Source organism: Uloborus diversus, chromosome 1, assembly GCF_026930045.1.
Source record: "Uloborus diversus isolate 005 chromosome 1, Udiv.v.3.1, whole genome shotgun sequence".
Lineage (NCBI taxonomy): Eukaryota > Metazoa > Arthropoda > Arachnida > Araneae > Uloboridae > Uloborus > Uloborus diversus.
The window spans coordinates 237,811,012-237,837,687 of NC_072731.1; positions in this window are offsets into that span (position 1 = coordinate 237,811,012).

The following is a 26,676-nucleotide window of genomic DNA, read 5'->3' on the forward strand; positions in this document are numbered from 1 at the left end:
CTAGTGGTTCTAAGTTCCTTGTGCTAATATGTGCCTTCATAACCTCTCAAACTTCTCCATGTAGAAGCAGTTCTACACCAACTAACAGTTTTTTAAGTACTTACAGGGTGCGGAGAAAGTTCCCACAATTTTATTAGATATTTCAATCGGCTGTAACTAATACATAATTCAATAAATCAGTAAGTTAAAGCAATATAAACACTTTATTGAAACAATAGTAATAACATTAAACAAAAAAATTATAACAATTGTTCAAAATTGGCTCCTTGGGCTTCAATACATGTACGGAACCACATTCTGAAATTGCCGACGATGCTCGCGCACGCATCCACCATTATCTCATTCCAGGCATTTTGCAGTGGTTGAATGACCACTCCGTGGACGGTCGGCAGTCCCTCCAGTCTCCTTGTAGCTTTTCAGACTATTTTACTCCTGAATCCTGTCGTTCGAATAATATCCGCTGTTTTCATTCCCTTTTTTCATTCCCTTCTTGTGTAATTCAACGACAGTAACACGCACATTTTCACGATGCATAACTCACTAACTCAATGAACTAACAAAGATCAAATGATTAAACTTCAAATACTTTTAATGCCAATAAACGATATGTGCCAAATAAATTGCCAACATACGATTTTAACGCCAAAAAAACGTTTTAAACAAAATTATGGGAACTTTCTCCGCACCCTGTATTTATGAGCACTATTTAATATTCTATGCCGTAGTATAGTTGTACTTCGTGTTTATGTTTAGGTTTGTTTGTTTTTTTTTTCAATTGACGATGACAACATGTCTCTTAACCTAAAAATATCGACCTACTTTGGCTCAGCATAAAAACATGGAATATTCCACCAGAGATATTTGGAAAAGTAAAGAATATAACTAAAACTAAGAATCTAAACAGGAAAAACACAAAAAACATGGAATTATCGGCAACGGATAAAGAGAGAGAGTGTAGACTCAATTCATCAAGGCTCAGTTGCATGACTTTCATTATGGAAGATGAGGGATGAATTTTCCCACTTTTCAAATGTTAGCTCGTATCACTTCTGAAGCTTGGTAGCAAACGTAAAGAATACTTTCAAATTAATACATTTTTTAACCCTAAACGTTAAAAAAAATTGTCAAATTTGAAAAATGATAAAAATGGACCAATTCACCCCGCATATGGGAATGGTACTATGGTCGACGGTAGTAAATGATTTGGATCAAAGAAAGATTATTGAAATATAGCTAAATTAATAATTCATGATCAAATAAACTTAGGAGCTTCGAACCTTTAGACAAACAATTTGAGCAGAAGAAACTCGGGCCTTCAAAGAATATAAAAATGAAAGCTGTGGAAAAAAATTGCTGCAAGTATTTTAGCCTGATATTTGGATTTTTTTTTTTTAAATAAATTAAACTTTAAACAGGGATGTTAAGCCATCCCAGTACTAATCAAACTAAAACAATTTCAGCGAAATGTGTCGGAGGTTTTTCGAGTTCCTTTGTATTTTCTTTCCAGACTCTAGTTTTTATGTTTGTTTTGCTCTATGATGAAGAAATATTCATATTAATCAAATCTCGTCTTTATCCATTTTCTTGCTTTCTCGTATCATTTTCTAAAAAGTATGTATCTCTAATGTAACTCCTCAACCTTTACAGGATAGCTTAACGGGTTCAAAGCTTTGCTGTTTGCAAATAATGCCTAATGATTTCAGGCATTAATTAAGGATAACTGTTGCAATGATATATATAGCCATACGTTTTTGCCTAATACTAATCTTAGAAAAAAAAGTGTAAATATAAGCACCTTCTTTTACTTTTAATTGAAAGTTACTTTCAATTCAAAAAATGCTAGATTTTTGTTTATCATTAACAACTATATTAAGACCACTATCGCATGTAACGTAAAAGCGTCCTTGACTAACTGTGCTTCAAAAGTAGCTTAAGATCTCCGCTTTCCGGATATAACTATGAAATTGTTTTAGATAAACATAAAAACAAAAAAAAACGACTTTAAGATTGTCTCTTTGTCTCTTAAAAGTTTGCAGTCCAAAAAATTACCAATTTGCATAATAACTTACGCTGCATCCACGCTTTTTGAAAGAATGTTTCCAACTGCTCTCTGCTATCTCATATTAGAAAATGGAACCATCTACAGTCTTCGTCGACAGTCCTCAGTAGCCACTAAGGAGAGGTTGCCCATTGTGTTCCCGTTTTTACACCTTTTCCTCTATTATTGCGATTTTGTTAATGATTCACGAAAAGTACCAGATATCAGCATTAATTATTTATGGAAGAGGAACTTAATTAAGGATAATTTTCCTCTTCAAACATCACAATCTTTTGTTTAAATATAATTTTTAAAGGTTTATCTTTATAAACAAAAAAAAGCCAATGGCATGAGCGGTTGCGCAAAAGGTGCCTCGACATCGGTCCAAGTCGTTATCCTTTGCACATGGCTATTATTGGTTTAGGCAGTTCTTCCAATTATGTCCAAATAGTTCTTACTAAATCTATTTATAAATGTTTCCTAATGTAATGACATTTTTGAAATAAAAGTTTTTGAGCTTTCAGATTTATTAAATATAATTATTCTGAAATTATAAACTGTATCGAAAAAATTTCATTTCATGCGAGCATTTATATAAATATAATATGTTGGAAAAAGCATTAAATTTTCGAGCAAATCATATTTTTCATAAATATTCAAATTTATGAAAATAATCTAAATTTATAAAGGCCGCACACCTTTTCTTCCATCTTTAAATTTATTAATCACTTCCTTTGTATCCTAAACCGTTAGTGTTACTTTTTAATACAAAAGCTTATGATATTTTTCAAAAACGTGCAGATATATTTTCATCGAAGAAACATTCATAGTGTAAAATAATGCATTTTTTATTACAAAGAGAGAAAATATAATGTAAAATATTTATTATCTCTTCCTACTTGAATCTAGTTAATTGTTAGCCTAAAGGTATTCATATATTTCATATTGTAATCGACGAAACTCTGCTGTAAAACAGAACTAATCATCTTTTTCTAAATTTCAATCAAAAACTCCAATTATGAAAAAAGGCCTGCGATAGATTTGAGCAAGCTGTATCGATTTGTAAATTTTAAAACTCAGTACGTAAAATAATTTCAGCAGAAAAAAAAAGCTTCTGTGCTTTAATAGAAATTTTCTTCTCTTTTCAATATGATTTTTGCAACAATAGCTGCTTAATATCCACCTCTAAAATCGTATTTCTATGTTAATAAGTAATGCTCTAGGTAAATAGAATGAATTATTCATTTTAGTGTTTTTAATATCGTCTGCAATCATTCGCTTTGCATATATATGTATTTATCTTTCTGTGTAAGAAACTATGGAAAAATTCGATGAATCGATAACGTATTCATTTTTAATCAGCAATGCTTTTGAGAAGAACAATTTTAAATATTCTAAAGAGGTCAAGAAAAAGAAACATGCTGAATGTTCGTATTGATTGGCAAAGTTTCAGAAAATTAATAAAACTTTTCATCAGAAATTTGCATTGGAATTAATATTTTAGGAATATTTCTATCCAGCAAAATGTCATTTGTATTAATTTCAGAGTTAATTCTGTCGCATTTGAGGAAAATGATTTTTAAACGCTACTTTTAAACGTTGTAAAAGCTGCTTTGAAAATCGAAGAATTTGTTTAAAAAAGAGCAACACGACTTAATTTGCATGGGCTTAAGAACTTAATTTCGAAACAGATGTAACTTTATTAAACATGAGTACAGAAAACATAAATTAAAATATAATACAAAGAACTATTAGTAACTTTTATGAAGTAATCTAAACTATGGGTGACCCAAAACGAGTTTCAAAAGGGTACTGCTCATCTAATCTTGTAAAATTTAACATAATACTTGTTAAATTTTACAAGAATCAAATTTTGAATAGAATAAATATAGAATAGAATAAATCATTGCTTCGTAGAAAAAACTAAGCATTTACTAAGTACAAATAAATGAAATTGCAGCGACAAAGCATAAACCAGAGACCTTAGCCTGAGACATAGCTCCAATACCTACTTTTGTTATTTCTTTACTTTTTTAATCTTCATATTGTACAGCATGGCTTTGATAACAGGATACTAGATCTTTGATGAGCTTATTTATGTTTGGGTTAAAAGGGAAAATTCCTATATGGGCATAACGCCACGAACCGTTATAAACTATTTAATCGGCACTAAATGTTATTGTTTTTTACTTCCTTTTACAAAAACGGAAGTATTCGCAAAAAAATTTTCACTCAAAAATCGACTTTAATTTCCATGTTACTCACCTCCGAATGAATATTGAGTTTTTTTTTTTTTTTTTTTTTTGACTTGACCACACTTGGATAAGTGGCTAAGACCGTATAGACATGCGAAATATCCATAATGACGATTCCCGAGTTAATTACAACGAATTTTCTCGTGACGTCTATCTATACGTATGTATGTATATCCGTATGTGCGTATATATGTAGCATAACTCAAGAACGGTAAGTCCCAAAAAGTTGAAATTTTGGTACGTAGACTCCTAGTGGGGGTGTAGTTGTGCACCTCTCCTTTTGGTTGCATTCAGGTGTTTCTAAAGGGGTCTTTTGCCCCTTTTCTGGGGGGAAATCATTGTTAACTTCGATGTAAACTCAAGTGGTGTTATTATTTGGCGGGCACTTGGCGATATATCGCCAGTCTTATGATCGCTGTTTTGTCACCAACTTGGCGACAAATTTGGCGATTTTTTCTAAAAAATATGTTTCAATTTGGCCACTGTTGGTGATATTTAGAGAGTAAACTATTGAATCACATTAAAATTGCTAGTAATGGCGAAATGACATTAAATTGGAGTAAAAGGAAGTCATGTGATGCACACATCAGCTATTTAATCTTATTTTTGGTCTGCAAAATCAAAGAGAATAAAAAACTAACGTTATAGTAATGTACTTTGCATCAGTTGGATAACATTTTTATGAAGCACGTTTTAAAGATGCAAGTCGAGAACGCTAAGCATTTCAGTCAAAATGAGCTAAACGTTTGCTACATTTTTAACGTATACTGAACCAAATTTTTCAGAATCTTTTGAAACCAAAAGAACGTCGTTTGCTTTTATAAAGAGTTTGGATATTTCAACAACACAATTTTTATTTGCCGTTAATAATAATATGTATTATTAACGGCAAATAAGTCTTCTCGCACGTTGTTTGAGAAAACTTGGGAACAAATGAAATCAATAAGTTCAATCACACTAAAAAACTTTCCAAGTTAAATTGATTAGGCCATCAATAGCCATTAAACGTTCCAGGAAATTATCACAACAGATAACACTTTATGCGTTTTTGAAAATATGTTGCCCAGTTGCCAAACTTCCTTTAATATATATATATATATATATATATATATATATATAATATATATATATATTATATATAATATATATATATATATATATATATATATATACTATATATATATTTGATAGCAATAGAAGGATTGAACAAGAACGAAAAAATCTTTTAAAAGAAGGAAAAAATGAAAAAATCCCAAAATACCCTGGGGCCTCATCAGGGGGTACTCCCCAAGGGTAGGGAAAAACCATGAGATGTTTCGTGAGTGCTGCTGACGAAATTTGCCTAAAAAAGCAGCACTAGTCCCCGATATCTCACAAAACAAGCAAATGGTTTACTGAAAGTCCAGAATATCAGCATGACATGAAATACAAACATTGAACCTTTTAAAACGAAAAATACAAGTTTTATCTAAAGAAAATAGAACAATATTTAAGCTACAAGATTTATATAAAGAAAATAGAACAACATTTAAACCACAAGAGAAACAAAACTCATACCTGAACTAAATCAAAAGAAAGAACGGGCAACCATCAAATTTATGGAACAGAAAAATTAAGGAACATACAATTGACTATCGCTAGTCCTCCACAAGACTGCAAATGAAATGCTTCGTAAGATGCTCCGGATATTGGTTTTCAGTTAGGGTAGCAGTTAAAATTCGAATCGCTGTTTTCAGATGTTTTATTATTGCATATTTTTTTATATCTAATAATTTGTGAAATGATTATATTTTTGAACACTTTTCTACTGACACAACTGTGAAAATGAATTAAAGAATACACTTTAAAATCAAAATCCTGACGTTTATGATACAAAGCTATACTGGGAACTTTATTATTCAGTTGAATATTGAGATCAAGGAAATTAACTGACTCATCCTTATTTGTTTGTTTCAGCAGTAGTTCATTTTGGGTAAATTTCTTTGAGTAAATTGTGAAAATCATTGTTATTCAAAATAATAACGTCATCAATATATCTAAATGCTTCTATATTGTTGTTTATTAAAAAAATAGATTCATAAAAATGCAAAAATAGGTTTGCAAATGCACTAGAAAAGATGTGCCCATCGGTATTCCATTGATCTGTTGAAGTTCATTTTTAGTGAAGTTCATTTTGGTTGACTTGTCCAGATTATAAATACAATATATGATAGTGTTTCTATATATATATATATATATATATATATATATATATATATATATATATATATATATATATATATATATATATATATATATATATATATATATATTAGTTTGTGAATTATTTGCAAAAATACAATTTTTAGACAATTTTTGATTGCGGAAACAACTTTAATTTGTTGGTAATAAAAAAAATTCATGTTTTTTGAATAGTTACTCATTTTTGCTTTTGAGTTACATCTGCCCATAGCTCGGTTATTGTCTAATTTGTTAGAAACAAATTCATGTTTTTTGTATAATTACTCATTTTTGCTTTTGACTTACATCTGCCTATAGCTCGGTTATTGTCTGTTAATGACAGATGAGTCCATAACAAGAGCTAAACTACAATCTCTGGATGTTTGTCGGTATATAACATGTAGTTCATTCTCCAACCTGGCTTTGGACGATAACGTATTGATTAATACCCAAGCTTTGCCTTCAATTGAAGAGTTGAGCCGCACTTTTGTTGCGGACTCTCGCTATTATGCTAAAATTATTTCAACTACCATTTTGTTGGCACTCTCAGTTTCAATGAGATGACATATGCACATTAGGGTGCCACAAAAAAACGAAAGTCGCTTTTTCGAGTCGCACTTCCTCTATTATTTTTACTTTTAGGTCGAAATAATTGTAGAAAAAGTTTCATATAATTTGAACAACGGGTAATCCGTGCCGACTTCCGCCTGAAAGTGTGAACTTGCACTGTGTACTAGATCGAATCGCAAAACATTTTATTGGGAAGTTCGAAACTACCTGTTGATAAACCTTTGCCACGAAAACCCCACGTGTACCACTAAATTCCTTATCCAAATTTAAAAATATTGTTACAAATTATGCAAATGCAATTATTTTTGTGATTAATTTGTTGCAATCTGACTAAATTTGGCGTAAATTCCATTATTTTAGTAACGTAACTTGTAAATAGCTTCTTGTAATGAATATACAACCCCCTTACATTTAAATGAAGAATATGGTCCCCCCTCCCCTTTCTGAATGAAAAGTTTTGTGAATGGAATAAAAAGAAAACATGATAAATTGTTAGAACGTTGTAGAAATTTCTCAATGGAATATTGTGGAAACTTTCCAAGAATTTAGAAATTGCCATGGCGTTGTGTTCAAATTTCTCGGCTGAGCCGCTATGCTGAGAGTCTGTATTAGCTCTGTCAAGCCTTTCAGCAGTGTTTTCGCGTATTTTGAGGTGAATACGTGTTACAATTGAGCTTACGGTGTTAATTGATATTTGCCTAATTGCTGAGAATAATTTGGCGGTTGTTAACTACATTTGTTGTACATAGTTGTAAATAAATCTGTGTTTTTCTCAAGAACTGTGTCGTCATTAAAGAATTTCTTGAAGTAGCTGGACTCGTAACAATATTTAGGTGCCTAGCAGTTTCATTTTTGTTCGAAGGGGGGGGGGGAGGACACAATGCACATATCTCTGGAGAGATATGATCATACATCTCTTCTGCACGGTTATTATCTATTCCAGACTATTAACATACATTTTGGAGTGTTTCACTGTCAATTTTTTGTAATGCTACACATATGCGATCTTTCAATGGGGTTGTTTATTTCAATCAAAAGTAGTTAGTACTTTTAGTCTCTGAAATTGATAGAGTGAGTAAAAACAATAACATTGACCCAGAAAATACTTTCACATTCCCCACAGTTATTTTTTTAATTTTTTTTAAAATGTCCGATTTTTTGAAAACAAGGAGTGATCTTTATGACGTCATAAATGATGCGATTTGTGGCGTATCTTTCCACCACGTTCCCACGTTATGATAATCAAGAAGCGAATTTAATATAGCGCTCTACGCTTGCTATCCACCATATCGTTGCCAACACACGTAAGTAAAGATGCGAATTAAATATTTTGCTCTGTGAATGGCAACCCAGAATGGCATTTCATCATTTGTGATGTCATCGGACAGAAGCGTAAACAATGAAAGCGCACCAATTTAAATAGTTTTTTTTTTAATATTAAACTTAAACAAATTACTTAAAAAATAGTCAAATCATGTTTTTAAGCATGCTTTTTCAGAAACTTTAAAAACTTAGAAACTTTAAATTTTGGAAACGACCCCATTCTTGCAATGTTGGTTGGTTTGACTAGGTTTTTTGGAGCAAGGTTGGGTTTTTGGCTTGCGATGTTGTGTGCAACGGTGGAGCAAAAACCCTGTCTTTGTTGAAACCTCGAGAAAAAATCACATGGGGTTAGGCATAATAATCCTGCTGGCCAACGCATAAAGGGTAAATCGGTAAATCATCATCACCTGCACGTCCAATCCAGCTTTGCGGAACTTCAGTTAAGGGAGTCCGGGACACATTTTGAAAAAAATTTTTGTTAAACAGTTAAAGTTTTGAAATTTTTTGCACTGATTCACCATCTGTTTATTAAGCAAAATCATGACAAAAATATTTTTAAAAAAGTTTTTTTTTAGTTTAAATTTAATTTGTGTTTTTTGAAAAAAAAATAAAGTTGCTTTAAATCGCTAAAACTCAAAATATTCTTGATCAATTTTCAATTTTTTTTAAACCTATGCACAAATATCTAAGCTTTAAATTTTATTCGAATAAAAAAATATTAACCCAATAAAATATAAAAAAATACTTGAATGAAAATTTTGAAAAATTCTAAGATACATTTTTTTTTCAAAAAACCACATCTTTTGAAGTAGAATTTTTTTTTTTTTTTTTCAAATTTGTCGAGTGAAAATTTAATAAACTGTTTGAATAACATATGCTCCTTTATCTTTATCAGTTCTTGACTTATAAGAGTTTGAATGCAAAGAGTCGGGAACAATTGCATCATGGAGAAAAACGCGTTTAAAGTTTTCGAGTTAAGAATAATATTACTTAAATGCAAGCAACAAAAATAATTGTATATTTTGTTCTAATTAAGATAGAAACAAGATTCAAACGGTATTTTAAGCAGAAAAAAAAGAATTTGTTTTTTAAATGATTTATTTTTAAAAAAAAAAAGCAAAATTTGACGATTTTTGTGTCCCGGACCCCTTAAGCAGCGAAGTAGGAAGGGGGGGGAGCATCTCCAGAGGTCTTAATTTAAACATTGTTGGCAATCCTAGTACAGTAGTTAATACACGTGTACGGATTGTTGCAACTAAAAACCCCCTCCAGAAGGAATTTCTGGCTGCGCTAGTGCGGAACGTGCACGTTTAAGTAGTTACGTACGTTAAAAAAAAACTTTCAGTTTATTTTAATTTTTATGTATCATTTATTGTTCTAAGTGCAATAGTTTATGAAAAATACATTTTTAAAACCCGGATAGTCTCTTATGCTAACCCAGTACAGTATACATAATATATAGCCTATGTCAGTCTGAAATAATGTACCTTTCAATTAGTGAAAGAATCTCTCTCATAGGCGCAGAGATTCCGGGGATTAATATCCACATGTAAACAAACATATGCAATCCGCTCTATATTTCTTTATAAGTATTAGTATAGATATGTCACTTAAAAACCTTTCATATTCATGCATTTCTCTAAAAATTTACTTTTAAAAGTAGCAACTTAGTTTTTAATCTTCTCACATTACTGGCGAACGATTCAGAAGATAAAGTATCATCAAGACATCAACAAAAAAGTTTCAGCTTTCCGAAAATCTTTTCCTGAAAGCAATCAAAATAGGATAAGAATGCTGAAAGCTACTACCAAGTGACGTATTTTCTTCCGAATAAATTACGATTTAAATGCGAAGATATTATTGGGTTGTTCGGAAAGTAATTTCGTTTTTTCCCGTCAGAGGACTTAATTACGTTTTTTCGAAACCAACTTCACACTTAAGCCGCATAACCATTATATGTCTTGAGAACTGATATTGCAAGGCTTGTGTGTGAAAAAGTTCTATTAATTCTACGCAGTAGTTTTTGGTTGGTGCCCTTTTAAATATGGAGAGCAATAAGCAGCATTTTCGTCATATTTTACTTTTTTACTTCAGAAAAGGTAAAAATGCTGTCCAAGCGAGAAAAAAATTGACGGATGTGTATGGAGAAGGCGTGTTAACAGTACGCCAGTGCCAGAACTGGTTTGCAAAATTTCAATCCGGCAATTTTGATGTCGAAGATGCACCACGGTCTGGAAGGTCGGTCGAAGCTGACAAAGATGCGATAAAGGCATTAGTTGATGCAAATCGGCGAATAACCACACGAGAGATCGGTGAGAGATTAAATTTGTCGAATTCGACTGTTTATGGCCATTTGAAAGGCATGGGCTTAACCTCGAAGCTCGATGTGTGGGTGCCCCATGTCCTTACGGAGCCTCACACAAGTTTGGTCACTCGCCAAAAACTTTTACAGCTTGAATGGGACTTACTGCAACATCCACCATATTCTCCAGATCTGGCGCCTTCCGACTACTATTTGTTCCGGTCCCCTGCAAAATTTTTTGGATGGCAAAACCTTTACCACAAATGAAGATGTCAAAAACCACCTGAACCAGTTTTTTGCCAGCAAGGACCAAAACTTTTATGAGAGGGGAATTGTGTTACTGCCAGAAAGATGGCAAAAGGTGTTGGACCAGAATGGCCAATATATAATTTAATAAAATATTTATTCATTATACGAAAACTGTCTTTCATGTTCCCCAAAAAAAAAAACGAAATGACTTTCCGAACAACCCAATAGTTTAGAAACTAATATCTTCGCAGGGATTTCATTCGAAACAAATATCTCTGAGACTTTTTACTTTCAACTTCGTTTTTACCTTTGGATCAAACAGGCGGCAGTTTAAAGCTTTTGTATAAAATACCTTATATGGGGCAGTAAGAAGCGACGGGAAATAAGTGCACTTGTCTTTTAGTAAACTTGCAAAGTTCAAACCATAGGTTGACCATCATTGAAAAGTTTTTTTAGAATCATGCTCTGTAGTAGCATTTTCCGCGGCTACTTTTACCATTTCTTGCCCCAAAATAAATGACAGTATCTCCCATTTGTACCAAATACAACCAAATATTTATTTTCATATAATACTTACACCCTTTTGTGTCTGAAATATATCTTACGACCAAACGGCACGACCTTCAGGGTCACGGATTTGACAAAAACTCTAGCTATAGGTCCATTCCCACTTGATATAAGCGCTGGTAAAGCGGTTTGACTGCATAGGCTCCAGTTTCTCTGCAACGAGGGTCCAAATTTGCTACTTTGGCCCCAGAAATGCAATGGCGTTTCCATTGGAATTTCAGAATTCCACACTGTTCGATCTCCCAACACCTTTGGTATCTTTTGTTAGTAAATTAAGTATAAGGGAGAACACGTATTTATTTATGGGCATTATCTAAGTTATTTGGAAAGTCGAAACGATGTTGTATTTTTGTACTTTTGTGTGCCATGTGCAACAAATCAGAGCTTCTCCCTTTTTTGCTTATCAATGTGAGATGCCTTTGATAGCAGACGATAAATATCTAGTTAAAGTAAATGTTTTTATTGGCAAACGAGATAAATACTTTTTACTAGATGACGATTAATATAAAAAGAAAATAATAGTTTCATTTGCAAACGATAAATATCCCGTAACTATGTTAGTTTGGCATTCAAGTTAGTGAAATTTAAAGTAGTAGCCAATTTGAACTTGAGAACCGTTTATTAAAAAATTAGTATTCAACGTAATGAATTTAAAGGTAAGCATGCAAACGGCTCATACTGCAGTACAATAGTAGAAAAAGGCAATAAAAATGGTAAGTTTAAAGGTAATTCTATTGCATTTCTGGTTCCGAATGATCAACTTTTGACCCCCGTTGCAGTCGAACTAGGGCCTATATGCAGTCAAACCGCTATACCTGAGCTCATATCTAGTCGGAATTGACCTATTTCTACAATTTTGTCGAAATCCGTGACCCTCAAGGTCGCGCCGTTTGGTAGTTAGTAATCTAATTGTTCATTAAATTCTCATTTTCTCATATATTACATTCTCTTTCCAAAACGCACCACTGCTGCTCGTTGAGAAGTCACATGTGTTATAGTGGTTAAAGTAGTCGTTCACAGCAGTTCCTGCTTAGTTCCTGCTGCCCCCCCCCCGGAACTACCCATGTATCGCCAATCTGGGACCATTTCGGAGATTACCTTTTGGCTCCAAGCTAGCCGAGAAAACGACGAATGTCGTCAGATTTGGTGCATTTTCGAACCTAACAGTCAAGTCTATAATTTACTGAAGTATTCAATTGTCTTCGTTCGAGAGCTTTAATAGCCTACAAGCGATTAACTTCAAACTAGTAGCTAAAATTAAGTGTAAATAACCAAAATAATGTCCTTCAAACTTAGTGCAGCTCCATTCCGTAGGGCTCTGAGCTAAATACCTCAAATAGACCTGCTCAATTTAGTTTGTTCTGTAAATTGTGCTCTGATTTTGTTTAAATGTTTTTATTGTACTTGGAAGTAGAGATAGGAGTGATTGGAAAAGGTTGGAAATTTTATGAAACAAACCAATTTTGTTTCCCCCCCCTTTTTTTTTCTAGAAAATAGTTAATTTCCTCTCGAGAAAAATTGAAAATTTCAAAATTTAATGTACGAAACTATGCATTCAGAAATTTAAAATACTTACATTAAAATGATGGGGGTTTTTTTGAGCAATCACGATTTGCCTATTGACTGTTTTTGATGTTACGCTGATCTTATTTTCCCGCCAGCACCCTCTGCAGCATCACCGTCGACCGGCTCCTCACGATACTGCTCCTATAGCGAAAACAGTGTTCAGGTTGCGTCCATATCCTACACACACACGCATACATACACACACCTACACATACTCCCCTACACACACTCCTACACGCACGCACTCATGCCTGTACACAGACACAAACACACATGCCTACATACACACACACACGAACGCCTACACACACACACGAACGCCTACACGCACACGCGCGTACACAACGCTCACTCACACACATGCATGCATGCATACATACACTCACACACACATGCACCCACACACATGCGCCTACACAAACACACCACGCGCATACATACGCTCGTGATTGGGAAAAACATAATTTGAATTCAAGATGCCAAAAATTCAAATTAATATTTTTTTTAACATTGCAAATATATACTCAAAATGGATTTAGTACATCAATGATATCGACTATTGGAAATGTTTAATTAAAGTATCTATATATTTTCATTTAATGTACGAGTATATTTTATACAGATATATATAAATGAATAGAACAAACTTAAAGAAGACAAACTTTGTGCTTAAAATCTCAGAACATAAAAAAAAAGGAGGAGCAATTTTCTGTCAAAAAATGTGATTTTGAATCAAATGTACTCAAAATTAATGATTGAATGATGATTTGACGATTTAGATAATTATTTGTGTTTTGAATAAAGAAGGTAACTGGCAAATGATTTTCATAGCAACATGGATTTCATATGTCTTTAAAAATTTAACAGTTTACACTCTCTAAGATATTTTATCTAATTCAATATATTTTTATTCACAAAAAAAATCATATTTTCTAATTTTTCCAGAAAAAAAAAGTTTTTTTTTCTTCACCGCCTTAGTATTTCCGAAAAGGTTACATCTCTATTTGGAAAGTAAATAGTAGTTTACCGTTGAAACTGCGGATTTTAGGATATTTTCTTTAAATTAGTGTATGATAATGAAATTGTAAAGACTTAATTTGTGTACAGGGTGTTCCGTTTTAGTGTTTAAGAAAATGTTACATCTCTATTTGAAAGTAAATAGTAGTTTACCGTTGAGACTGCGGATTTTAGGATATTTTCTTTAAATTAGTGTATGATAATAAAATTGTAAAGACTTAATTTGTGTACAGGGTGTTCTGTTTTAGTATTTCCGAAAATGTTACATCTCTATTTGAAATTTAATAGTAGTTTACCGTTGAGACTGCGAATTTTAGGATATTTTCTTTAAATTGGTATATGATAATGAAATTGTAAAGACTACATTTTGACAGAATATTTTTACTATAGATATGTACAGGGTGTTCCTGCAAGACCTTTATTTTGGCAACCGTTAGTCCTATATGTATACTTCCAATTGAAAAAATGTTCAAAGACAGATGCAGAGTTAGGATATTGAAAGTTTGAAAAAAATTTTGAATTTTTAAACTTATTTTTAACTTTTTATACTGGTCTCAGGTCCCCTAACTTATGTTTAAGGAAATAATCTGCATTGAAATATAATTCCAACACAAAAAGTTTGAAATCAGTACGACCAATATTCACCGAGATATGAAACGCAGCGTTTCGTGACTTACACCACTTTTCACAGGCCGTCAGTAACACCTTTTGAGGGAAAATATAGCGGTTAACAAGTGTTTAAAATGATATGTGAGCATAGAGGTTTTTTTTTTTTTTTTTTTTTTTTTCAAATTCTTCGAGGTTTGGTCGTGTGTTTTTGCTTATCACGGCATAACATTCGCTTTCACTTTTGAATAGCAATGAAAAATATACATACCTTATTTTTCTTACTTTTACGACCTGTCATTCTTCTGAAAGGGCGATAAGTTCCAATCTCATCCCCTGTATGGTCCATTAAAATTTTAACTGGAATATCTCCTTGAGTTTTGGTTGCACAAATGTCAAGTTTTTTGTGTCAGTAATAATTTTCAATGGAGATTATTTCTCTAAATATTAGTTAGGGGACCTAGGGCCCGTATAAAAAGTTAAACTTTGCATTTTTTGACTCATTTTTGCTTCAAACTTTCAATATCTTAGCTCTGCATCTGATTTTGAAGATGTTTGCAAGGGGAAGTATCAGGGGCGGCATTTCAGCATTTCGTTTGGGGGGTCGAGTTTCTTGAACATGAATTTCCTCAGAACGGTATAAAATACATATTGGTTAACAAGAACTGATAATTAAATGGTTTTAATGCTAAGAATAATTAGGTTTGTAAAGAACAATTAAAATTTTTTCGACCGAAGCTTTAAATTTATTTTGTTATAAGTTATCTCACAAAATATCTCGGTACTAGTTTTTATTTTTTAGTAAAGTTTTAATCTGCTATTTTTGGAGTCAGGAAGAACAGAAAATTTTGTAACTATAGTTAATCAATATCCAATGACTTAATTTATTGCCAGTATAGCTAAAGAGGAAGGTCTTGCTTTGCCTCATTGCGCTTCGAAGGCGCTCTAACCTCCTGAGACACGAAAGTAAAATTGGTTGACGTTCAGTTCTCCTACAACTTTCTGGTTGTGTGCGTAGTTTTTTTACACCGATGAAGAGGCTTCATTATTGTAGCCTTGAAATAGCTATATGCTGTATTTTCGTGTAAATTTGTGCTTTATTTACGTCGGTTTTTCAATTTATTCACGAAAGTCATCTTTCAAATGACTGACCTGATTGAAACAGTCAAAAAACAATGGAAGCAAGAAAGTTATGTCAAAAAAAGCACATTTCCTTTAGATTCCTCTCTTTAAAGTAACCAAGAAAGCTTTTTAAATAGGCTAGTATTTATTTTGTGTCATTAAAAAGTATAGTCGCAATTCACAAAACAATTCCTCTTCCCTCATGCTATTACTTATAAGTGTAATAATTTCTTTTTCGCTTTCTATAACCGACCTACATAATATTGAAGTTAAGACCAATAATAAATATATCTCATTAAATCCTGTCTCAATTTCTTGAGAAACTGAATTGATAAGTTTATTCAAGATATTGATTTAATATTTTGACTAAAACTTCATCTGGGGTTTTGTCACCTCTTCCACATTGGCATACATTAAAAACTGTTACGAAAAGTTCTGTCACTAAGTTCCACACCTGGTTCAAATATGCAATAATGCGAAAATTACTAAGAGTTTCAATTGTCAATCCAAGAATTAAGATTAGTGAATTAAAATTTTTATGATAGAGTGTAGCATTTATAAAAAAAATAAAAAAAAAAAAAAACGCTCCGCAGTATAAATAAAGTAAACAAAAAATTCAGACAATGGCATACATATTAAAATGACATCAAATTTTTTATCAATGAAAAGGTCGCTTTCCAGTAATTCTTCCATGGGGCTTTTATAACTCTTGAAGACCATCTTGTGTCACTCAGAGATTGTCAAGTAAAGAGCCTCAAGATACATCTGTTGATGTGAAAGTATTTTTTGATGTGGGATGTTTTTTAAAAATAGCATATCTTTACAAAAAGTTTCCATGAAAGCATATGATACACCGAGTTGCTAAAATGTGTTTCTAGTACATGGCATCAATGAACACTTACTAGCTGAACATTAAGTTATAATATGAGCATAAAAATTTATGTAAAATGACATGGAATTTACGCGTAAAAATTGCACAGTCTCTACACTGTACGGGTATCTCATACAAGATGCACCATCGTAACATAGATTACTCAATTTTGAAATATTTAACCCATATGAAGAGATTACTTCTTTAGTTAAGGCAAAAACTTATCCTCCATCAGTTTTTTCTGTTCTGATAATTCAGGCAAATTATTTTCTAAGTTATCTAAATTGAATTTTACTATTTTATATTATTCTTAGTGAAAAATTTGGGGGTGCAACCGCCCCCTCTCGCACCCCCTATTTGCCGCCCCTTTGAAGTATACATCTTGGATTAACGGTTGCGAAAATAAAGGTCATGCAGGTTAAAACTGAACGCCCTGTATAAATTTCTGTGATTGTATAAGGACAGATTCATCTTTTCCAAGCGGAAATGAACTCGTAATAGTAATTTTATTTATATAAACACAAAATATTGTAAAATGTTCCGGTGCGACTTCCAACTTTCTTGAAAGGACGACACTGTTCTTGAGAAAAACACAGGAGCTTTATTTACACTATGTACAGGAAAGATCGTTAACAACTGCAAAATTAATCATCAGCAATTAAGCAAATATCACTCAACACCGTAAACTCAACGGTTACACACGTATTTACTTCCAAATACGAAAAACAACACAACGAAATGCATCGCAATAAACAGAGCTAATGCACTCTCAGTACAAATTCTCAATCGAGACTGACTTTTTATCATGCGGGGGACCGCTATTTTATAGACATCGAAAGAAAACTCTCAAATATTCCACAATATTCCCGAAAATCGTAGACCGTTATTTTATTTCTTTCCATTCACAAATTTTATCATTCAGAAATGAGGGGACCGTATACTTCAGCCGAATGTATAGGGGCTGTATATTCATTACAAGAAACTATTTACAGGTTACGTTACTACAATAATTTTAGATGAAAGATAATTTAATAAACACCAAATTTAGCTAGATTACGACAAATTAATCACAAAAATAATTACTATCTACAGAATTTGTAACAATATTAATCAGCTCAAATCTATAACTACTTTTACTGCGGATACATATCGTATAAATCAATTACGTTACCAAGTTCTTCTGCTAAGGTTATTTACTCCACACGGAAATCACGTATCAATTTGGACACATGTATCAGAATACAATCTCTAGGGAAATTGCCTTAATAGAATTTTTTTAGGTTAGATATCAGACGGCAATTGCTTTTATTTACTGTTAAAGAAGAAATTGCTTCTTTTTACATGTGATGTTAACTCCGAACTTTCCTTTTCTTAACACGCTTTTATTAACTTCACCTGTATGTATGTATGTATCTTGTAACGGAATCTTGCAGCTCAAATTTCGCTTACTTCCTGCGATCGGATTCTTTTGAAATTTAGCACGCGAACTCAGACCAGATGACAATGCAATACTCTATAATCAAATGAATTAATTAACTCTTTTAATTGTTAGTTTCCTCAAATTTTAATCTATTTTGGCATAAATCCAACAATGTGAAAAAGGGAAAATTTAAAAAAATACATTAAAAAATGCTTGCAAAAATTATTTAAAAATAACTACAAACACCTGTTTTTTTTCTGCATCAGACAAAATTTGTTCCAATGTTCCAAGGTAATTAGAACATGAAATATAATTGTTTTTAACTAATTTCATGCCAAGATTTAGGTGAGCCTTCAACTGAAAATTCATCGCTGATCAGACCATTGTTGAACAAAACTTTTATTCAAATGCATCTCAAATTTTCAAAGTAATGCAGATATGATTTCCGCACACATACATCGATGACTGAGATGGATTAGCATAAAAGACTTTGAACAATGTTGAAATGAGTACTTTTTCGTAAAACAAGTTAAACTAAAAAGAAGAAAATAAAATATTAGTTTAAAAAATTAAAAAAACACACTTTCGTAGCAAAATGAACTAAAAAGTGAAAAAAAATCTTTGGATGATAGTAGTTGACCAATCACTTAATTTTAATGTTATACAAAAAAGCGTGGGGGGCTTCTTATCAGTTGTCTTGATTTTCTTCCATTTGTTGTCCATGCAAAAATGTAAATAGACAGTACCCCACGGTTTTTCGTATTGCATTGAAATTAAGTGATTGGTCAACTACTATCATCCAAAGATTATTTTTCACTTTTTAGTTCATTTTGCTAAGAAAGCGTGTTTTTTTAGTTTTTTAAACTATTATTTTATCTTCATTCAATCTGTGAAAAATTAGATTAAAGCAGCAAAATATGTAAGTCCTTATTTAAAATTCAAATTGATTTTTATGCTGAAAAGAATAATACATTTTTTTCTCATCTCTCTGGGGTTGAATAACAAATATTGCTATATTTCAGCTAAACTTAATGTATTATTTTTGGAAAAAGAAGTGTATTATATTTTTAAAATTCAAACTCAACAAAGCATTTCAATAGATATTATCGGCTGAGATTTATTCCTAACGGAATAAATGTAATGTACTATGCAGCAAAATTTCCTTATTTTTGTACAGACGAACGCTGAAAAGAAATATTTAATGAGGATAAAGGAAGCTACTTTAGTCATTAATTTACATTTCCCTATTAATCTTTTGAATTTGGGTCATTCTCGCGAAAATAGTACAATTTATGTTTCAGTTTTAAATTGTGTTTATTTATTTTAAAACTTTCTTCAAACCAACCCTTTTTGCTTATTGAATCCTCATTTAATAGTGTATAATGAAGTATTAACGGCTTGCAAATAAGTAAGTTATGAGCTTAATTAATATACTTTTCTCTATTAATCTTTCGAATTTGGGTCATTTGTGCGAAAATAATGCACATTATATTTGACAAATTTGAATTTTGATTCTCAATTTTAATAATTTAACAAATCAACTATTTTTCATTAATTCGTCATTTAATTGTGTGTAATAGAGTATCAATGGCTTGCAAATAAGTAAGTTATGATCTTACTTTAGTAATTAACTAGCTGCGTTGCCCGGCTTTGCCCGGTATACCTTGAAAATAAAAATTGTGTTAAGTGACGTATATTCAACAATCAGGCTTAAATAATAATAAAAATAAAAAAAAATCAAACAAAATTTCGCTTCCAAATAATGACGACAGATATTAAAATACTTTTAAGAAATTAAAATGAGAAAGATGGATTTAAAAAGCGTAACCGTGAAAACATGAAATAAAATAAGTTTAAGAATTGAAAATGAGAAAGATGGACAAATAAACAATGGATTCAAAAAGCATAACCGTGGAAGCGCGAAGATAAAATAGTTAACATCTTGAATGGATGAGATTTTTCGAACTTGATAAGAAAGGCTTGTTACTTTTTATCCTTTCGAGATAGAAGCTTAGTTTTTCGACCTTCGGTCGAAAGGAGATCGGAGTGAAACATGCCACTTTTTCCGATGGTGTCAAAAGAAAACTGTGTGATAATTCCTTCACTTTTTATTGATAGATTTAATGAAGGAAGTAGTGCCTGAATTTCAGCTAAGCCTAAACAAATTCGAGTTTAAAAAGCAAATTGCTCCCGCCGTAAGTAGGTTAGAGCATTGAAACAAATTGCGTAAGACGAAAAAAATTCTACTTATTCCAACGATTTTGAACACTCATAGGAACTTTGCCTTTTAAAATATCAATCTAGTCATAAATAAAATAATAAAAAAGTCATAAATATTCAAATTAACTACCAGAAAAATTAAACTCCCCTCGTTTGCTGTTTGTCAAATTCAAAGTAGCTAACTAATAGCGGAAGTTATACATTTAGTCTTCTTTAAAATGATTTCAGCTTCAAGTTAATTGTTTCTTTTATTTTCGAAGTATCTGTAAAGGATGGACAATGTGGATCACACTCCAGGGTCCTCCGTACCTACCACTATTTGTGGTTTAACCAGCTGGATGAGACCCTGAAGAAAACTCTGATTCTTTGATCCAGTCCAAAAGCCAAGCAATCCCTGGTCCAGCACCTCCAGAGGTATTTCTTCACTTGGTACACTTAGTGACTACGAACATATTTAACGTCGCCTAGTCACCGTTAATGAACACGGTGGATCTTCGACCGGCTAGGATCCATTGAGAAGAGATGAAATGGAGGGAGTGAAGACTTACGTTCGTGAAGCCAAGACACCAAGTCACGTGATAGATCGTTGTTGATTCAGCTCTTGCTAAGGCAATTATTGGATTCTCTCCCTCCATTTATTAATTCCTGCTCTAAGCGAGGATCGAACTCGGGACCCACCATTCATAAGTCCGATGCCTTACCGATCATGCCACCACGGTCACTGTGAAACGTACAGCATGTATGAGATATTAATAGAAAAAAAATCAGAGGGTTGTTTTCCTCAAGTTGCGTTGTAACTTTTATTTTTATGCAAAAAGACATAATATAACTGGTAGTTTATTTATAAAAATTTATATTGTTGCACAGCTCAATCTTAAAATCTCATTTTAATTCCTAATGATTTGAATCTGGGACACATAACATTGTCCTCGTTCCAAAGCAAAACATTTTCAATCTCATTGATACATACAATTAAATAATTTAGCATCAATTGAAAAAAAAATGTCATTATTTGGGGGTTTTTCATTTATTTTTTTTTTAAAGTTTTTTACATGATTTGTGCTATTTTCGGCTGAAGAACATGTTTTTTTTTCCTCTAAGTCAATTGATATTTCAAATGCATTACGTTCATAAAATTGAGAAATTAATAATTATTAAGTTTCAACATACGCAAACTTAGCTTCTTGGTGCCTAAGAAGGATTACTCCTTGAATTACTTGGTTACAACAAAAAATATCCTGGAAAGAAGTGAATTGGAGATTAATTGCAAATTGTTTGTAGTATAGTCTATTATATAAAAATGAATACCAAACATTGTACCTTAGCCACTGTACTAATGATCCAAATTTTAGATTTCATTTATTTAATTATTCATTTATTTATCTATCGATCGATATATCTATCTATCTATTTACTTATTTATTTTTTTTAAGCAATCACGATTGCTTATTGCTTTCATTTGACTGTTTTTGGCGTCCTATCATTTTATTTTCCCACCGCCACCCTCCGCACCATCACCGTCGACCGGCTCCTCACGATGCTGCTCCTATAGCGAAAGCCGTCTCAATGCTGCATCCATGTCCTACACACACGCGCATACATACACAACTACACAGGCACACATACACACACAAAGACATACACACACACATACACATACACACAAATACACCTACACACATACACATACGCATATATACAGACACCTACACATACACGCACACAAAAACATACATACACACATACACACAACTACCCACACATTCATGCCTGCACACAAACACATATGCCTACACACATACACATACCCCCCCCACACACACATTCATACACAACTACTCACACACTTATGCCAGCACACAGACACAAACACACATGCCTACACACATACCCCCTACACACAAACACACATACCCCCACACGCAAACACACACGCCTACATACACACACTCGTGATTGCGAAAAACATAATTTGAATTCAAGATGTCAAAATTCAAATTAATTTTTCTTTTTCTAATTTTTTGTCTATTTTTTTGAAGCAATTGAAGCCACTAAATAAACTGACTATTCCTGATGAGTGTTGGAAGCTTGAAATGTTGTAATCATTGAAAGGAATAAGATCCTTGCGGGGTTGTATTAAAAATGTTGATTTTAGCATGTTTTCTATGCTAAGATTACTGTTTTTATTCCTTTTATTGTCGAATATTCGCATTAACGCGTAGTTTACTCAGGATCGCTACGTGTCTTCGTTTGTTCGCTATTATTTATAATTTTTTCGACAGGATTAGCGTAAACACGAAAATTATAGAGTACAAATAGTCTAGAGTACAAAGTTTTCTCGAAATTCCGTTAATCCTCTCCTCAGTTTAAATACCAAGTGTGATTTAAGCTATTCAAAAATTATGTCTCTATTTGTTATCGTGTAATGAATTGCCATATCCTTATTAAAATAAACAAAACTTAGAGCATACATTTTAGAATTGGTTTTGAATGTTTACTAATACAGAATAAAATTCTTGAAAGTATTAGCTTTTTTGCCATTGGGGAAATTAGTATTTGCAGTCATAGCAACGAAAAGTAATTTGCTATTCAAAATCATTTTATGATATAGATTTTGCTTGAAAGTTGCTCCAAAAACTCAAAATGAAATGAGTCAAAGTGAAAAAAAAAAAAAAACATTTTTTTTTTGTTAAGTGGTGACTATTTACTGGGGTGAGTCATAAGTTTGAAATAAATTATCTAGTTTCTGTATCATGCAATGTTAACTTTTGAGACCTAGCACTTGAAGCACTGGTCACTATGTTCTACTAGTGGTACCCGCACGGCTTTGCCCGTAATAGAAAAATTAAAAGGTCTTTTGGTTCGCCTGTATATTTACAAATAATGTATGATGAATTTTCTCGCCAATTGGCTTGTACCCATGTTACCGTTCCACATTATGATAATTTCGTATCTCGCCAATTGGCTTGTGCCCATATCACGGTTCCACGTTATGATAATTTCGTAATTTACTCGTCCGTCTTGTGATAATTTTGTTCTTAAAATTGGAATAGAAAAAGAACCGCATCGAATTTTCGAAAAATCGCTTCGAGTTGCACACCCCCATACTACAAACAAACTTTGTGTCAAATTTCATGAAAATCGATCGAACGGTCTAGGATCCTGACAGACAGAGATTCGGACAGAGAGAGATCCTGACAGACAGAGGTCCGTACAGAGGGACTTTCGGCTTTATTATTAGTAAAGATCATTTTAAGCCATCTTCAACAAAAACTTTGGTATCACGGCGATAACATTTTTTATCATTATGACGTTTATCATAACCATTGCAGTAATGAATAGTAATGTTTCTGTGACCATCTTTGCTCTTGCTGAAGTGCTGTGGTCCAACGAACCTTCACCTTTGCACCGACGTAGGTTTCTTGTTCCCTCAACGGTATTATGACCTGACTCAAACTCATAAAGCTAAAGTTAAGTAATTAATTAAGCTTGGCCTTTATTCATCTTTAACCCGTCCCCTTTACATTTCTCGTATCAAAACTCGCTGGCTTGTGCGATATGCAAGCCTACATTGGTAAAATAGCGGGTTGCATAGGGCACCTTTTAGGGTGAAACGTTGTAGCACCAGAAGCAAATCCCCTATCATTTTGCTACATATGGCACCCTTAAAAGTACAGTAGAGTGCCCTATGGAAACAACTGGAGGCCATAAGGAGCCGAATGGCACTCATAAGGGAGTGCCGCTGGAGCTACAACGTTTCACCCTAAAAAGTCCTATATGCTACCTGCAACTTTAAGTGTTTGAAAATCAACCTTTTAATAGTTATCGTTCAAAACTCACGTCACGCACATGCACACTAGTTAACAGTGTCATAGGAAACCTCACATATGATGCAGTGAGAAGCAAAGGGATGTAAGTGGACATTTTCAAGTTTTGAGTAAAACGCGTTTAAAGATAACATCCTAGGTAGGCTTTCATTGAAATTATTTTCTATATCATGCTATACAGCAGCAAGTACCAGGGCTACTAGTACCATGTCTTGCCACTAGACAGAGAAGAGGTTCACCTACCATGTGTACTGGTTATCTCCAAATTTTTAATTTTGCCACTTACGTCCCTTTGCTTCTCACTGCCTGATATGTCAAATACAACTAGTTTTACCTTAGTGTTTACTTATTGGTAGCTTAGACTGTTTGGAACGAAGAAAACATTTATACAACAATAACCAATATAGCATCATTTCAGACCACTACTTTGCGTTGGCAAAAAAAAAGGGGGCGCAGAAACTGCATATATATATATATATATATATATATATATATATATATATATATATATATATATATATATATATATATATATATATATATATATATATATATATATATATATATATATATATATATATATAGATTTTTTTTGAGCAATCACGATTGCTTATTGCTTTCATTTGACTGTTTTTGATGTCCTATCATTTTTCCCACCGCCACCCTCCACAGCATCACCGTCGACCGGGTCCTCACGATGCTGCACCTCTAGCGAAAACCGTCTCCAGGTTTCGTCAATATACTACACTTACACGCACCTACACACATATGCATATATACACCTACACACATACACAAACACATACACACACACACACTCACATACACACAACTACCCACACACTCATGCCTGCACACACACAAACACATATGCCTACACACACATACCGCCACACACGCACCTACACACATATACATATATACACCTACACAAACACACACACACTCACATACATACAACTACCCACACACTCATGCCTGCACACAGACACAAACACATATGCCTACACACACATACACATACCCCCACACACACATACACACAACTACCCACACACTCATGCCTGCACACAGACACTAACACACTTGCCTACACACACACATACCCTCCACACACAAACACACACGCTTACATATACACACACACTCGTGATTGCGAAAAACATAACTTGAATTCAAGATAACAAAATTCATTTTTTTTTTTTGTCATCTGTTGTACGTTATCTGTATTGTACAAATCAGCTTAATTGGTTTCCACTTGAAAGAAAAGGACGAAAAAAGCGTCAAATTCCAAGATTTCCCTAGTGTTAATATTGAATCCAAAACACTTTTCTCCAAACATCTCAAAAACTCATTTCTGCAGATACTGCCGTTTACCTGCCCGTGGCAGTATTGTCCCTCCATCTTCAAAAACAACAAAAAATTGAGAATATCTCGCTTCTCGGGTTTAATGCTAACCGTATTTTTAATACAAATACAAATGTGACGACCAGCAACAGGCTCTTGACCCAGCTAGGCTGCTTCTAGTCATTTTTTAGTCCCCAATGAAGAGCAATGGCCCTCTTAAAGCTATCTACCCTCTTGCTCATTACCACCTCTTCCGGTAAGCTGTTCCAACTGCCCACAACCCTATTAAAGTAGTATTTTTTCCTTATTCCCAGGTTAGCCTGAGATTCGAATAGCTTAAAACAATGACCCCTCCTGCTTTCGGATGCAGAAATCGGATGTTTTCAAAATTTTCGGATGTCCTGCTTTCGGTGCAAAAATTTAATCCATTAACGTCATTCATTTTGATAAATTTAAACAACTGAAACACGTCTCCTCTCATCCTCCTTTGCTCCAGGGTATACATATTAAATCTAAGTCTGGTACCATAATCTAAATCTGAAAGTCCCCTTACTAGTCTAGTTACCCTTCTTTGAACCCTTTCCAATACACAAATATCTTTTCTCAGATAAGGCGACCAAAACTGCACAACATACTCCTAATATGGGATCTTACTAAACTCCTATATAAAAGCAAAAGAACCTTCTTAGAAGAACCCCTAATGCTAACACTTCTAATGTATTTAAGAAGAAATATGCAATAAAAATAAAATAAATATTTCCAGCAGCTTTGACACATAGCACATACACGTATGTATTACGAAATAAAAGAACGTTTTGTTCTTCATTTATGGCGAAAAAGATATTTCTTAATGTTTATATTCTAGACATAGTACGAATACTAATGCTAGACAATGAAGATATGTAATACTTTCTGCAAGATACATAATATAAAATTATATTTATCTTCTGAAGGCTTGATTGAAGCTGAACTTCTTTTCATTTTTTTTTTTCATGTATTATTTAGTTAGAAATGTTGCACAATAGTGAACTCATTTTATGAAAAGTGATACTTGTTATTATACGGAAAGGCGTTTTGCTTTCAGTACAGATAAGTATTGAACATAAATATTAATGTGTCGGAAAGCAATAACGCAAAGCATTTATTCGTGTGTGCA